The sequence below is a fragment of the Myodes glareolus genome, chromosome 1, assembly GCF_982192425.1.
Source record: "Myodes glareolus chromosome 1, mMyoGla1.1, whole genome shotgun sequence".
NCBI classification, from domain to species: Eukaryota; Metazoa; Chordata; class Mammalia; order Rodentia; family Cricetidae; genus Myodes; species Myodes glareolus.
In genome coordinates this window covers 95,675,901-95,692,325 of record NC_142026.1, presented here as the reverse complement: position 1 = coordinate 95,692,325, position 16,425 = coordinate 95,675,901, and the positions used below count along the sequence as shown (strand labels likewise).

Here is a 16,425-nt window from a genome sequence, read left to right as displayed (position 1 = left end):
AAAACCTAAAAAGCAACGTGGTAACACCAGAACTCAGTGGTCACATGTAGGGTCAATAGGTCTACCCTGGCTCCCGTGGTCCATCTTGAGGACAGTTTCTGGTCAGACATTTTGTTGCATTTTCCAGCTTCTCTGTGCTCCCTCTGCCCCCCCCCCCCCCCCATGATTAGCTTTAGGGCACTGTTTACTCCACCTTGGGTATGGTAATTTCCCACCTGCCTGGGGGGAATTTCACTGTGCAGCAGCTAGGAATATAAGGTTTTTCCTAAGCATGAATAATGGCATTTGGCTGATCTCCTTTCAAATGACCCTGGTCTCTTGTGTGTTCTCTCAGTCTCCAGGCCCTTGCCTGGCTTGAAAATGTGGAAACTGCAGTCCCGAGTTACTTATCCCTGCCCCCATTTGAGGTGCTTATCTGCAAAGAAAACATAATAAATTCCCTCTGCTCCTGGAGTTGGATGAGGAAGTTTGAGTGCATGGTGACCATTCCTTGATCCCTGCTGAGGTCAGGTTACAGTCCCTTCGCAGCCCCCTCCTCTTTTGGTGCCATGGTATAAAAGCTAGCCCCAGCAGAACAATAAACGAGAAGAAGCTGTTCCACCTCAACCTCGTGCTCTGTGGATTCATTCAACCTGGACACCCTTCGCCGAGACTCGTGGTTCCAGCCCGTGCTGGCGTGGTAACTGAAGGTACCACTGAGATCGGAAAGGTGAGGAAAGTGGACTGGGTCATCCTGTAGTCCAGCCAGGATGCATTAGGGATTAAGATATAATTAAGAAATAAGAGATACTTAAGATAATTTAGAGATAAGAGATATTAAGCGATGGGAAATATCCCAGGTGAATCAGAGTTAGAGTTTCAGTTAAAGAGGTTGTTGAAAGAGCAGGGAACAGCTGTAAAAACTAAGACTTTAGAAGATTTTCTTAAAACTATTGAAACATGGAGTCCCTGTTTCATCACCAGTGAAGCCCTCAATATTTCTGAATGGGAACAGATTCGCCAGGATCTTCAAAAAACTTTGAGAAAGGAGAGGCCTGAAGTCCTGCCAATATCCACGTTCTCCCTTTGGAGACTGATCAGGGATGCTTTGCTTACAGAGAAAGCCTGGATTAAGCAGGCTTTGGAAGCAACAAAAGAGGTGTTATTTGAGATTTAAGATAGTGAGACTAAGGCTTCCCTTTGTTCTGATGTGGCCTCCGACACAGAGGCAGAACCACTCCCTCAGCCTGCTAAGGGGAAGCCCGGTAAGGTAGAGGAGAGAAAGATTAAGAAGAAAAAACCATCCAGACAGGGAGGGGGAAATGAGTCATGGGACAGAGTTTCCTCTCAGAACTTAGGGGTTCGTCCCAAGCAAAATTCTTTGGCGCAAACACGCCTCTATCCCTCTTTGTCTGATTTTGAAGAGAGCTTGGGGGAATCAACAGATTCGGAAGAGGAAACTTTGGAAGGGGAAATTGCAGCATTGCAGAGGGAATTACGCAGGGCCTGTTTAAAAGGAAAGACAAAAGGGACCTTGGGGGAGAATGACAAGCCCCCTCCCTATCCTCTTTCTGATGCAATCAGGACCTCTCCGGCCCCTCCCTTTCAGTTGGGCTCGGAGGAGGTTCCCTGCGGAGGCGTTAAGTGTTACCCAGTGATTGCCCCTGTTCTGGAAATTCCAGATCCCAACAATCCAGGGCAGGTTTTTCACCATCATGAACCTCTGGCTTTTAAGGATTTAAAACAATTAAAGGAAGCTGCCAGCCTATATGGCACCCAAGCCACATTTACTTTATCTCTTATGGAGTCTTTTAGGGCTCTTAACCTCACCCCCAAGAGATTGGCAGCAACTCTGCCATGCTGCACTTAGTGAGGGAGATTTTCTTATAGGGAGAGGAGAGTTTCAGGATAGATGTACCCAGACTGCCGCTCATAATGTGCTGCATGGACAACTCCAAAGAAACGCTGACATGTTCACAGGGACAGATGCTTCTGGGACCATCCAGCAACAAATTCAGTACTATCTGGCAGAAATTACTGGGAGATGTTCAGTGGATCCATTCCTCCCTTTTCATTCCTACTGGAGCTCTTAAGCCCCTTTATGACATGCTGCCTGGGGACCCTTCCCCTGCCTCCCCCAGGATCATGACTCCAGCAGCAAAAGAAGCCCTATGTGCCTTGTTTAATGCTCTTGAGCGAGCACATCTCCGCCGCCTCGATTACACTTGCCCTTTTTATTTCATGGTCTTTTCTTCACAATTTTCACCTACTGGTGTTTTTTGGCAAGAGGGACCCATTTATTGGTTACATTTACCTGCTTCCCCTAAGAAGGTAGTGACCCCATATTATGAAATGGTGCTACAGCTCCTATGGAAGGCATATGATTTTAGTTTACAGGTTTTTGGCAGGATCCCAAATAAATTTCTAATCCCTTATCAAAAAGAGGAAATAACAAGGCTACAGAGGGTCCAAGATGGATGGACCTTGTTTATCGCAACCACTGGAGCCATTTTTGATAACCATTATCCTGACTCCTGTTTAATTTCATTTTTTAAGAATCATCCTGTTATCTTTCCAAGAATTATTAAAACTTCCCCCCTTAAGGGAGTGCACTCAGTGTTTACTGATGGTTCTTCCAAGGGCTATGCAGTGGTGGTCTCTGGTTCAATTAAAGAAAAGCAGTCCTTAGGTCCAATTTCTGCCCAAGCTGCAGAACTCATGGCCTGCCTTATGGCCTTTTCTCTTTTCAAGGATCAACCCTTCAATTTGTATACTGATAGTATATATGTGGCAAGGATTGTTGGGCCATTGGAAACCTCGCCATACATATTACCTACCTCTCAGGTTTTCCACCTTTTGGTTCAGTTGCAAAGTCTTACATGCCAAAGAGTGTTTCCTGCCTTTGTTGGTCACATTCAGGCCCATACTGATCTGCCAGGGCCCTTGGCAGAGGGAAATAAGCTTGCAGATTCCCTCACCCGCCCAATGGCATTGTTCCTTTCTGAGGAACAACGAGTCCATCGTCTTCATGAAAAGTATCATTTAAATGCCTCTTCTCTAAAGTTTCACTCTGGCTGTACTCTAGCCACAGCTACTCAAATCACATCCCAATGTCCAGCTTGTGCTCCATTTCATAATGCCCCCAATGAAGGTCTTAATCCTCGAGGCCTCTGTCCTAACCACCTTTGGTAGATGGATGTTACCCATTTGTCTCAAGCTGGTAGACTTAAAATTTTTACATATCTCTGTAGACACTTATTCCAAGGTAATTTATGCCTCTCTACATTCAGGAGAAAAGATTAAGGACGTTATTGCTCATTGTCTACAGGCTTTTGCCTATATGGACATCCCAGATTTTCTCAAAACGGACAACGGACCGGCTTATACCAGCCAACGGTTTGTAAAATTTTGCCAAGAACATCAAATTACACATACCTTTGGAATTCCACATAATCCCACAGGACAGACCATAGTGGAGCGCACACATGCTACCCTTAAACAATTTTTTTTGTAAAATAAAGAAGGAGGAGTATATCACCTCCCCAAATACCCAGTTATCTATAATTTTATACATTTTAAATTTTTTAACAGTAGATAAAAAAGGTCTATCAGCAATGGAAAGACATTGGCAGAAACCTTCCCAATCTCTGGGTTGGGTTAAATGGAAGGATAGTATCACGGGACAATGGCAATCACCCACACCCATGTTGGATAGGGTGAGGGGAGCCATTTGTGTCTTCCCTCCAGGAACCAAAAAACCCATCTGGGTGCCGAGTGGAATGTTTGGCCAGTGGAGCCAGGCCCTACTGGTCCTGATAATATGGATTCAAGTGAAGAAAATCGAGGGAGGCCTGAGATGGGCACTGGTGAGGAATCCACCCATACTGATGCCAGTAAGTAAAATAAGCTCTGTTTTTCCATTCTTTTAATCCACCAATTATACCTTGGGGGTTCCTGCAGCAAATATAGCATTAGAAAGATCTTCATTGGGTAATTTAACATTTGATATATCCCATGCCCTCTGCTTCCGGAGGATTAGCAATATTTCAGCGATGCCTAGTGTCTCCCTTTCTGGACCATGCGTGGTCCTTAGTAATTATTCTCTGGGAGACTTTTCTTCTAATTCTTCTGGGCATCCTTGTTTTGGATTGAGAGATATCTTTTACCCAATAAATTTTAAAAGAAATGTTTCTGGACTTCCAACCCCTCTGAGACCAGCTCCCTTATGTTGGAAGACACCACAATCCTTCAGATTATACTTACCATTACCTTGGGGAAATTGTGCTCCTAAGGAACCGTGGAAATTGGAGGGAGATAAATATTTATGGTGGTTTGGTCACCGACCTACCTTTAAAAACTCCTTGAGATGGGCCTTTGATTATTCCTATAGAAATCCAAATATGGCAGGAGTTTCACCTACGTTCGCAGGCATGTTTCTCTGCAGCCCGCATGCATGTACAGATATTAGGCCTTTAGCCCTTCAAAGGGGCTTGGCTTTCAATGCTACAGCCAGGTGGAACACATCAGACATCTTTGAAACATCTCTCCAGATTAATTACGCAGCAGGAATGAATTTCTCTATTGTCAGCCTAGCTTGTGTTCTGACTCCCTTTATGTTTGTCTCCTTTAATGGGTCAGTCGGGGAGGATGGTGTCCTTAATTGTTCTTCCAGCTCCTGCTTTTTGAGCAACTGCTCATCCCTGATAGATGAGTCCATGCTGATGGTGAGAATTCCTGCCCTGGTTCCCCTGGTGGTAGAAGACCCACATGATGGATGAGAGCTTATCTTGTATCCAGAAAGAAGAGACTTTGGGATCACGGCCACAGTCATCACAGCTATTGCCATATCAGTCACAGCTGCCACCGTTGCAAGAATCACCGTGTCCCAGAATGCAGCTACTGCAGAGACTGTTAACACTCTTGTTGCCCGTGTTACCCAGGTCTTAGAGACTCGAGATACCATTAACACACATATTCAATTGGGGATGTTAAATTTAAATCAGCAAGCAGCCTTATTGCAGCAACAGATTAATGTGTAGTGGATGGTACAACAAGCCTCTTGTTCTCATTTTTATCATTCTGCCTGTGTGACCCTTATGAAAGTGAAAAATATGTCCTTTGAGGTGCAACGCCTTAATGTTTACCTTAGGGGGCCTTGGAATGATTCCTTTGTATACTTTACCCACTCTTTGATACATCAAATTATTGCAATTAATGAAGCTCATGTTAAACCTGTATCTGCTGAGGGATGGTGGAATACCATGGCCCAGATTGGGGGTTGGGCACAGCGATGGGGAGGTGCCTTGTCCCTGGGGATCTTGGGACGAGTAGGGGTGGCAGTAGGCCTGCTCCTCTTAAAACGAGTCCTAAACACCTTCACCATAACTGAGCTTGTCCACCGTCAGGTGTTACTCAGTCTGGCCCATGACTCTCCCGGAAGTCATGAGGTATGGCTGCAATTGCTGAAAAAATGAGGGTCTCCAAGGACAGGCAACCTGTGAGGAGACCCGCCACTAAAGACAGGGCATACAGGGGGCCTATGATGGGTAAGGGAAGGTACTTCCCTCGCAGGACCTAAGACAGGACCCTTCATTATAAAATAAAGTAGGGGGAATTGTGGGAACTGCAGCCCTGAGTTACTTATCCCTGCCCCCATTTGAGGTGCTTATCTGCAAAGAAAACATAATAAATTCCCTCTGCTCCTGGAGTTGGGAAAGGAATTTTGAGTGCATGGTGACCGTTCCTTGATCCCTGCTGAGGTCAGGTTACAGTCCCTTCGCAGCGCCCTCCTCTTTTGGTGCCATGGTATAAAAGCTAGCCCCAACAGAACAATAAACGAGAAGAAGCTGTTCCACCTCAACCTCGTGCTCTGTGGATTCATTCAATCTGGACACCCTTCGCTGAGACTCATGGTTCCAGCCCGTGCTGGCGTGGTATGAAAACAGTACAGTGACACATGAACTGTACTAAGAGTAAGGCAGGGGTTACAGTTGGAGACCTCAATGAGATGGGACAGTTGGAGACCCCTGAGAGATCACCCTCAGATGCTGGCCAGCAGGTAAGAAATATATAGTAAGGATGAATTGAAAATGGGTACAAGTAATTCTGTTCCAGTATTGACAGGTCAATTGATAGTTCTTTTAGAGAAGCAAGGCACTGGTATTAAAATTGAGACAGCACAAGAGATCATTAAGAGTTTCATCCCTGGTTTCTTCGTGCAGGGGGCTTTAATATTACTGATTGGGAGCAGGTAAAGACTGACCTTCAAAAAGCATTGAAAGAGTGAGGGCTAGAAGAATTTCTCATAGCGATATTTTCACTATGGCACTTAGTCAGAGATGCTCTTCTCAGTGATGATGTAAAATAAAAGAGCAATTAGAAAATTTGACCAAAACCTTTGAGGAGATTCAGCATGTAGAATCTGTGAGTTCTATTAAGAGCTTTGAGGAGGGGGAAGGTAAGAGTACTAAAAGGGGTATAGAAGAAGAAGGAGAAGAAGAAGAAGAAGAAGAAGAAGAAGAAGAAGAAGAAGAAGAAGAAGAAGAAGAAGAAGAAGGAGAAGAAGAAGAATGATGGAGGAGGGTTATCTGTCTATTGTGTTATTTTCATTTGTCAATAAAGAGACTGCCTTGGCCCCTTGATAGAATAGAAAATTAGGTAGGCGGAGTAAACAGAACAGAATGCTGGGAAGAGGGCTATGAGTCAGATGCCATGGAGCCAGCTACCAGGTCAGACATGCTGAATCTTTTCCGGTAAGCCACTACCTCGTGGTGCTACCACGAGATTATTAGAAATGGGTTAATATCAAGATATGAGAGTTAGTCAGTAACTAACTCTCTAGAGATAATGGGCCAGGCAGTGTTTAAATGAATATAACTTGTGTGTTATTATTTCTGGGGCTAAGCTAGCTGTGCAGGAGCCGGGCAGGATGAAAAGCAGGCCTGCCCGCAGCCCCTCACTACGTATGGCGCCCACGTGGATAACTGAATCCACAGAAAGCTTGAGAAAGCTTGGGAAAGAATAGAGTAAATCATGTTTTCTTAGTAACAGCAATTTCTCGGGTTTACTTTGCTTGCTACAGGCAAGCAAGGCTCTCATCTAAGAGAGGCTTCCTGACTCAGCTTCAGCTGCAAAACCTTGCAGCTCTTTTAAGAGGTCCTGCCACAAAAAGACTTAAACGGTGTTGATGAAAAGCTGAATGCATGCTTTTTGGTTTTAAGCTGTAGCAGGAAAAAAGCTGTGCTGTTTTAAAATGTCGGCTTTCTGGGCTGTCCTGCCAAGGCAATCTCTGACTCTTTCAGGCAGGCAGTCCGACTGAGTGTGGTCTGTGAGCAGAATGCTGCAGCTTGCTTGCTAGCAAGGACCTTGAAACGCCATAGAGTTGTGGCAGTGAACACAGCTCTGGCTGGTATCTCAGCCATGATGCTGGAAAGCTAAATAATGGGCTGGATCTAGCCGTCAAAGCCACGGCTCTCCATATTGCTTAGTAAATTAAAGGCTTATGTAGTCAAAAAAAGAGAGATATACAGTAAAAAGAAATTCAAAGAGGAAGAAAACCTCTAAATGGTTTACTATGAGTTAAAAATATATGCAGGTTAAAAGGTTAAAGTCATTAAAAATAAAAAAGAAAGAAAGGGAGATATAGGGTGTGGTGGTACACACCTTTAATCCCAATGCCTGGGAGGCAGAGGCATATTGACCTCTGTGACTTCAAGAGACAGAGGTAGAGATTGATCTCTGTGACCTCAAGGTGTGGTAGCACGTGCCTTTAATCCCAGCACTGGGCAGGCAGAGACAGGCAGATCTCTGTGAGTTCAAGGACAGCCTGGTCTACAGAGTTATTAAAGGACAAAGATATACAGAGAGCCTGTCTCAAAAAGCTAAAAGTAAAAGTAAAAATAAAAGAAATAGAGGTTAAAATAAAGCTACATAAAGATGGAAAATACACAGAGAATCTTGATACTGTATGCTATTATGCTCTCTTTGAATTTTTTGAATGCTGAGGAAGGAGCAACAGCTGCTAAAAGATATTTGTTTATAAATGCTGCTGAACTAATCCAAGATAGATATTTTGAAAATACCTTGACTTCAGAATTTGGGTCTAAGAATATGATGCTTTGGAAAGGAGGTCCTTCTTTTATTTTCACAGAGGATGAGACCCTGTGGATTGCTTCTATCCCAATATGGTATGATAGACCACGTCCTCCTGAAAGGTTGCTGTGAACACCCTCAAAACATTATTTCATTCAACTGTCAACTGAGATGAAGCTAGCAAACAGCTTTACTGTGAAAGACCTGATTAACAGCGCCCCTATTCAGCAGGAAGAAGTTTGGAGAGAAATAACTACGTCCATATTCCCAGATATTATTTATAAATGTTCTTTTACATTTAAAGGGGGATATGATATAGATATGAATAATTTCATTGGTATGGATTTTAAGGTCAATTTTGTTATATGTGTATATATTTCTGATTTTGATTGTGTAGTTCATTTTAAAATGCAATGTATAATAGAAAATATAGGTTGTTAATGGATAATCATTGATAATAATCAAGCTTGTAGTCATATTAGTTAGATTTTCTAGGTATAGTGATATATTTTAGTTAGATAGGCATTCTTCATAGCTTTCAAAGACTACAGAATATGGCACTTTCAATGTTTTAATAACTTAGGACTTTTCATGACAATGAGACACGTCTGCTCCTGGCAGCACCAATCTACTTCAAGAGGAAGATGGGCATCAAAGAGGCTCCTTATGGAGTTTGATAACCATTTTGGGCAAGAAACTGCTCTTGCCTGGACTGTTGTATAAACTGGACACAGAGAACCCGCAGAGAGAGGACTGCTGAACTTGCCTAAAGGTGAGATGATCTTTCGGGGTTCCTGATTCATGAAAGAGTCTACGAGACATTCTGCAGGACACAGCAGATAGTGACTGAACTGCCTTTGAAATTTCCTGCTTCATGGAAATGTCTCTGGATATTATGGGCCTGAAGGCCGAAGATGGGTGCCCCAACGATACAGAGGAACTTTGGGTGACTGTCCAGGCAGCAAGATGTCTCTGTCATTTCTAGAGTTTTGGAAGTTGCTTACTTCTTGTTTACTTAGGTAATATTATATCCTTCTGGAGTCTTTGGTGGAGTTGAAGAATGGATAGTCATAGTTATAATTTTTCATTATTATGATAAAGATATAGTTATAATATTGTGACTGTAATTCTTGCTTGATAACTGTTTTGTGATATGTAATTTTACTATGTTAAAATTAAAGTCTTTCTTTTTTGTTTAAACAGAAAAAGGGGAAATGATGGAGGAGGGTTATCTGTCTATTGTGTTATTTTCATTGGTCAGTAAAGAGACTGCCTTGGCCCCTTGATAGGACAGAAAATTAGGTAGGCGGAGTAAACAGAACAGAATGCTGGGAAGAGGGCTATGAGGCAGATGCCATGGAGCCAGCCACCAGGTCAGACATGCTGAATCTTTTCCGGTAAGCCACTACTTCGTGGTGCTACCACGAGATTATTAGAAATGGGTTAATATCGAAATATGAGAGTTAGTCAGTAACTAACTCTCTAGAGATAATGGGCCAGGCAGTGTTTAAATGAATACAATTTGTGTGTTGTTATTTCTGGGGCTAAGCTAGCTGTGCGGGAGCCGGGCAGGATGAAAAGCAGGCCTGCCCCCTCAGCCCCTCACTACAGAAGAAGAAGAAGAAGAAGAAGAAGAAGAAGAAGAAGAAGAAGAAGAAGAAGAAGAAGAAGAAGAAGAAGAAGAAGAAGAAGAAGAAATTTCAGAAAAGCGCATTGCACTAATAAAAAAGGAGTTAGAAAAAGAAGAAATGAAGGAAGCAAACAGAGATGCCTCCACGAGACCTCTGCCGCAAAATTGACTCGTTGTCACTTCAAATCCTTTTGCTGCTGCTTCTGCCCCTATGAACATAGAGGCAGAAATGTAAGAGATCCAAGATAGACTAAGTAATATAAGTAGAGAAAGGGAAATTTATCCTGTAGTGGAAGGTATTTATCTGAGAGGACAGAGGATCAGGCAACATAACACTCTGGCCTTTCAGGACATTAAACAACATTAAGCAGTTATGGCCTATGGAACTCAAGGTCTCTTCACTATGACTTTAATGGAATCCTTTGTGGAACTCAACCTTACACCCTTTGCAGGGCTTGTCTTTCAGGGGGAGATTATTTGTTATGGAGAGGCAAAATGCAGGAAAATCGAACAAATACCACACTGTGCAATGCCAATGCGGGTTTCCCCCACTAAACACACTGACTTGCTAATTGGTGCAGTACAGTATGCTGACTTCGCAGTGCAGATTGATTGTGACCCCACTGTTTGTGCTCAGAAAGCTGTCACAGCCATTAAAACTTGGAAAGATTTAACTAATAAAGGAGCAGGAAAACAAGTGCCTAAGGTCCTTCAAGGATCTTCAGAACCTTATTCTGAGTTTGTTGACTGTCTGTTACAGCTGGGAAGTCACATTTTGGAGGATGTGGACAGCTACGATTGTCATAAAGCCGTTGGCATACGAAAATGCTAACAAATACTGTCAATTGGCTGTACACCCCACAGAAATAGGAGTTTAAATGATGATATCCAGTTATGCAGGGACATTGATGACACTCATAAAATGTATTAATAAAAATGCTACAGGATCCCAGGCAGTGGCAGGCAGCAGAAATGGTGAAGGTCCCCAAGCAGTGGCAGCAGGCCATGTGATGGCAGGCAGTGGGCTCTGGGAGCAGCTAGTCCCAAGCAGGGATGGCTGAAGGTCCCTGAGCAGTGGCTGGTCCAGGGCACGGAGACTCACAGAGGTGGGCAAGTCACAGAGATATGGATAGGCTCACCATGCAGAGTGAGGTTGGATATTTATTCAGTGGTTTATGGAGGGGAAAGTGAGAAGAAGAGCATAGTTAGAGAGAGAGAGAGAGAGAGAGAGAGAGAGAGAGAGAGAGAGAGAGAAAGAGAGAGAAAGGAAAAGAGAGGGGGAAGACAGAGAGAAAAAAGAGAGAGGGGGAGAGAAGAGAGAGAGAAAAAGGGTAAGAGGAGAAGTGGGGAGAGGCAGAAGCTGCCCCTTCAAGAGGGAGCAGGAAAAGAGAAGGAACTGAGGCTGGAAGCTAAAGATCAGCTTGTCTCAGCAGGTGTGGCTTATCTCTTGAAGAGACAGAACAGATCATTACAACACACCTGATAGGACAGGTAAATTTTTCTGTCCTTAGGGGTGAGTCAAGATGGAGGTAGGTCAAGACTTGTTTTCAATGCAGAAAACCAGGACACATCAAAACAAATTGCTCTGCTGCTAAAGGGATGGTTTATCAGCCCAGGAATAAGCCAGGTGTGGTGACACAAGCCTTTAATCCCAGCACTCCAGAGGCAGAAGTTGGCCGATCTCTGTGAGTTCCAAGGCCAGCCTGGTCAACAAGAGCTAGTTCCAGGACAGGCTCCAATGCTACAGAGAAACTCTGTCTTGAAAAAAACCAAAAAAAAAATATAAAAAGGGGTTTCATTTTAAGATATCTCGAGAGCAGGCCACTGATATTGTTTAAAAATGCTCTCTGTTTACAGAACTTTTAGCTGTTCCTCATTTTGTAGTTAATCATCATGGGTTTGAACCAAATCACTTATGGCAAAAAGATCTTACCCATGTTCGTTCTTTGGGGAATATGCAATATGTTCACAGAACTGTGGATACATATTCTCATCCTATTTTGCCTCAGCCCATACAGAAGAAAAATTACAGGATGTTAAAAGTCATTGTCTCCAGGCTTTCATCTAAATGGAAGTTCCAAAAACTGTAAAAACTGACAATAGACCAGCCTACACCAGCACTGGCTTTGCTAAACTTTGCTCTGAGTTCTCTATTTCTAATAAAACAGGAATAGCTTATACTCCTCAAGGACAAGCTATAGTGGAGGATGCACATCATATGCTTAAAGCCTATTTGTATAAAACAAAAAAGGGGGAATATGGTTCCATACCCAGAGACCATTTTATCTTTTATAGTATACATTTAAATTTTTTGACTGTTGATGCTCAATCTTGTACTGCAGTTGACCAACATTGGCAGCCAGATTCTTCTGGGATGCCTCACGTCAAATCTAGCAGATGACACTTGGTATGGTTCAGATCCTGTACTTGTGTGGGAAAGAAGGGCTGTTTGTGTTTTCCCACAGGATGCTGACAGTCCAGTATGGGTACCTGAGCATCTGGTATGTGCTGTGGATCTTACTGTCCAGAAGCGTGAAGATAGGACAGAGCCAAGAAATCAAATAGACACTGGTTTGTCAACAGAAGAGTTATTGGAATTCTGAAGAACTCGCTGTGGTGGTCTGAGTGTCAAGATTTGTTCCTCTAACAGTCAACTCATCCCATGATAATGACAGCCATTCCTGTGGCTGCCAGAGCAGCTATGGCTGCTGGATTTTCCAGCTGAAGCTGAAGCATACTATCTGGAATAAAGAATGGCTATTTTATGTTTGGTTTAAAATCAACTTGCCATAAATAAGCATATTCCAATAGGAAGCCTACCCTGAATAGATATCCTATTTGCCTTATTTTATGTGGAAAGCCCCTAGCCATTTGTGTCAACTTCTTGTAGTAATCCAAAAAAGTGTGTGGCATAAGGATGACTATCCCTCCTTTTGTTCATTGATCTTTCCTCTTTCCAATCAGATAATCTGACAAATTAACACTGCTGTTGATTCTGTCTCAGATATCAGAACCAAAGTTTACAAGCTTTTTTTGTAGGAAGACCAGGAACCAGAAGCTCTCCAGGGAACTTCCAGGCTTCTATTGCCTGACTGGGACTGCTGAGGCACCCAGCCTTGTGGCCTGAATATCTAACAGTTGGTAGAGCCCCCATATCTGGTACCTGAGAAGCCATTGTGAGACTATACTAGCTGCTCAGGTACTCATCCTCAAAGATGTAGTGACCTTTGAGTTATCAACTCTCAAATGTGATTTTATTGTTGTTGTTGTTGTTTATGTTATTATTTTAAAACTGAATAAATTCACACACACACACACACACACACACACACACACACACACATACATGAACACATTTAGTCACTAGCTTAAAATTTAATTTGTCCCTGCACATAGGGAGCCAGAGGAGAGGTAGAAGAAGGACCTGTGGTTGGTATGTAAATTTAAAAAGATTTGTTTTAAAAATTAAAATTAAGAAAATTTAAATAACAGTTTCATTTCATTAAATGTAAGAGAATAAGAAAATTCTAAGTGCACTATTCACAAATGTTAAAAAAGCAGTAACAATACATTTTATGCAAGTATAAGACCATTAAGCAACAAAATTAATCAACAAAAAGGTTAGACCTTATTAAATAGGTAAGGACATTTTCTTTCCTCTTTTCTAGTGCTGAATTGTTGATTAAGATTTCCTTCGGTGCTTGGCAGCAATTTTCCTAATTAAATATTCTAATATTCCTCCCACCTTCCTGACTCAGCAAAACCTGAAGTTTCATTGGATGAGTGAATGTTTAATGTTTCTTAATCCAAAATTAAATTGTAGATGATGAAAAAAATGTGCAGTACAAAGTACTCTGTGCAGAAATTTTTGTCCATTACAAAGCACCATGATTTGTGCTTTAAATGCACAGTGACAGTGTTAACTGGGATCCAAACTAGGTTAATTTTTAAGTTTGAAATCATTCATTAATCTCATTGCAATTAATCAAGGGATAGTTTACTCATTTTCTTCCTGTATAAAGCTTGATTTTTAATGACTAAAATGCAGAAACGTATTAATATTGATACTATAATATGCCTTCTGATGAATGAATTTATATGTTTGTTTTGTACTAACATTAGAATTCTATTCTCTATTTACATCCCAGATAAACTTCAGGGGAAAGTTTTTCATGTTCTTCTCAAAAATATCAAGTCAAATTTTTCATTCTGCTTCACTGTCAGATGATATTTTCAGTCTCCAATGGTACCTAATGAAAGAAGCACACAGACAGCAACATATGTGTGAATTTTTCTCCAATCCATGCAAAACACCTGTTAGTTCTCTGTGGAATTTGATACCTCCCCTATATAGAAGGATGAGCAGTGAAAAAAACATATGCTATAATACAATAAGTACACTCTTAGGTTACTGTCCCATGTACTAAGCAACCAATCAAAACAAATCTTTAGCAAGAAACAAATATAAAAAAGAAACAAATATTTAGCAAATATGAATGCATGAGAAAATTTTAAAGTATATTTTACTCTATTCCAAGCATCATATGAAACAACTATATCAATTAATAAAAAGCAATATGTGATTGAGTCTTCTATTTTGTTCCATTGGTGTATATATATATATACACATGTATGTATGTATGTATGTATGTATGTATGTATGTATAGTGCCCATATATTTAATTAAAATAGCTCTATAAGGCATTTTGAAATCTAAAATGAAAACCCCTTTTGTTTTTGGGGGGCCATGATTTCTTTGACTATCCAGGGTATTAACTGTTTATACATGATCTTTAGGACAGCCATCTTATATTTCTGAAAAAATATGTTGTGAGTATTTTGATTGTGGTTGAACTGTATTTACAAATTGATTCTGGTATGATAATCATTTCTCTATCTATAATAAGCATACCAATCTATAACATGGGTGGTCTTTCCATCTTCTGATTCATCCTCAAACTCTTCACAAATTTAAACTCTTTGTTGCAGAGGTCTTTCACCTGCTTGATTAGGTATGTTCCAGGATATTTTACTGCCTTTCATGTTCCTGTCAATGGGATTGTGTCCATCAACTCTTTCGCAGCCTGTTTACTGTTGGTGAATTGAAAGACTACTGATTTTTGTAAAATTGTTTGTACTCTGGAACTCTGATAAAATTGTCTATTCTAAGACTTTCTGGTAGAATTTTTTGAGTTCTAATATGTATAATATATCATAAGCAAATAGGGATAATATGGCTTCTGCTTTTCCTATCTGTGTCTATTGAATTTCTTTCTTTTGCTTTCCTTTAATTTAGCTACTCCTTCAGACACTATGATTAAAAAAACAATGTAGATAGTAGACAGGCCTGCCTCATTCCTGGTTTTAATGGGATAACCTTGAGATTTTTTTCAATTTGTTAGCTCTGTGTTTTACATATGTAGCCTTTACTATATTGAGAAATATTCCACACTGTTCTACTCTGTCTAGAACTTTTATCTTAAAAGTATGTTAAATTGTGTCATCCTATTGAAAAGATCACGAGTTTTGTCTCTAAATCCATGTAAATGACTTATTACATTAATGCACTTACATATATTGAATCAGTTCTGCTTTCTGGCATAACAGCAACTAACTGTCTGGGGCTGGCAAGGTCAGAGATTGTATTTTACTCTTTATTCTCATTTTGGGAGTGATTTAGACAGGATTCTTCTGTACAGTCATGGTTGTTCTGGAATTTGATTTGTACACCAAGCAGATCTCAATCTCAGAGATTTGTCTCCCTCTGAATCCATAGTACTGGAAATAGAAGTGGGCCCCACCATTCCCAGCAAACCATGGATTTTAGAAGAGACACTACCACCATCTCTTTGATAGCTGAAAATACTTCCTAACTGCATTCTAAATCAGATTCTTATACCACAGATAAATATTGTTCTCAACTTTCATCTAAGAACTTTCTCCTAATAACAAACAGAGACCATTATAAACAAAAAAACAACTCTAACAGTCTGTCATGAGGCAATCAATGATTCCTGTGGAGCACAGCTACAAAAAATAGACCAACAATACAACTGCTGCACATAAGATTATTAGGATATTGTGGAAGAGGGGGCAGAAGGATTTAAGGAGTGATATTGTGCCTCCTAGAAATGACAGAGAAGCTATATTCATAATGCATCAACAGCATGGCTGCCTAAGCAAGGCCTGAACAATGATAATCAATAGACATGGTAACAAGAAAAGTGGAAATTTCACAGGGTCATACCCCTAGACCAAGACCACCAGATAACTGATCATTGCTGAGAGGAGAATTAACTTCTTCAAACTAAGAACCCCCAAATTGGTGATTCCATACAAGTCCTTTGCATTGATGCACACAACCTATACTAGAAGATCTCAACATGTTATATTTATATATTTATGCATTTATATTTGAAACAAAATAAAAACCCTGGTTTGAGAGGGAGTAAGGGTGTTGCATGGGAGATCTTGGAGTGAGGGAGCTTGGGAAGGGTTGGAAGAAGTGCAAGGAAAGAAGGAAGAGATACAACATTTTAGTAAAAATTTGTAATAAAAATATAAAGAGTTATGGGATGCCTAGAATAAATTGTAACTACATAGTGCAATATATTGAAGACTTTTAAAAATTCAATTTTTATTTACTCACATATGAATGCATCCATATATACATATATACATATATATATATATATGAATCCAACATTGTGAATTCCTTTACTGTC

The 16,425-nt window shown here is 40.9% G+C and overlaps 1 long non-coding RNA gene across 1 annotated transcript; it reads left to right on the top strand.

Moving 5' to 3' along the window:
• The first annotated feature begins 6,699 nt into the window (after positions 1–6,699).
• LOC148123532 (uncharacterized) lies at positions 6,700–12,465 on the top strand. The gene is made up of 2 exons (XR_015739000.1): positions 6,700–9,467; positions 12,166–12,465. It is a non-coding gene; the product is annotated as an uncharacterized LOC148123532 (long non-coding RNA).
• Positions 12,466–16,425: the final 3,960 nt, after the last annotated feature.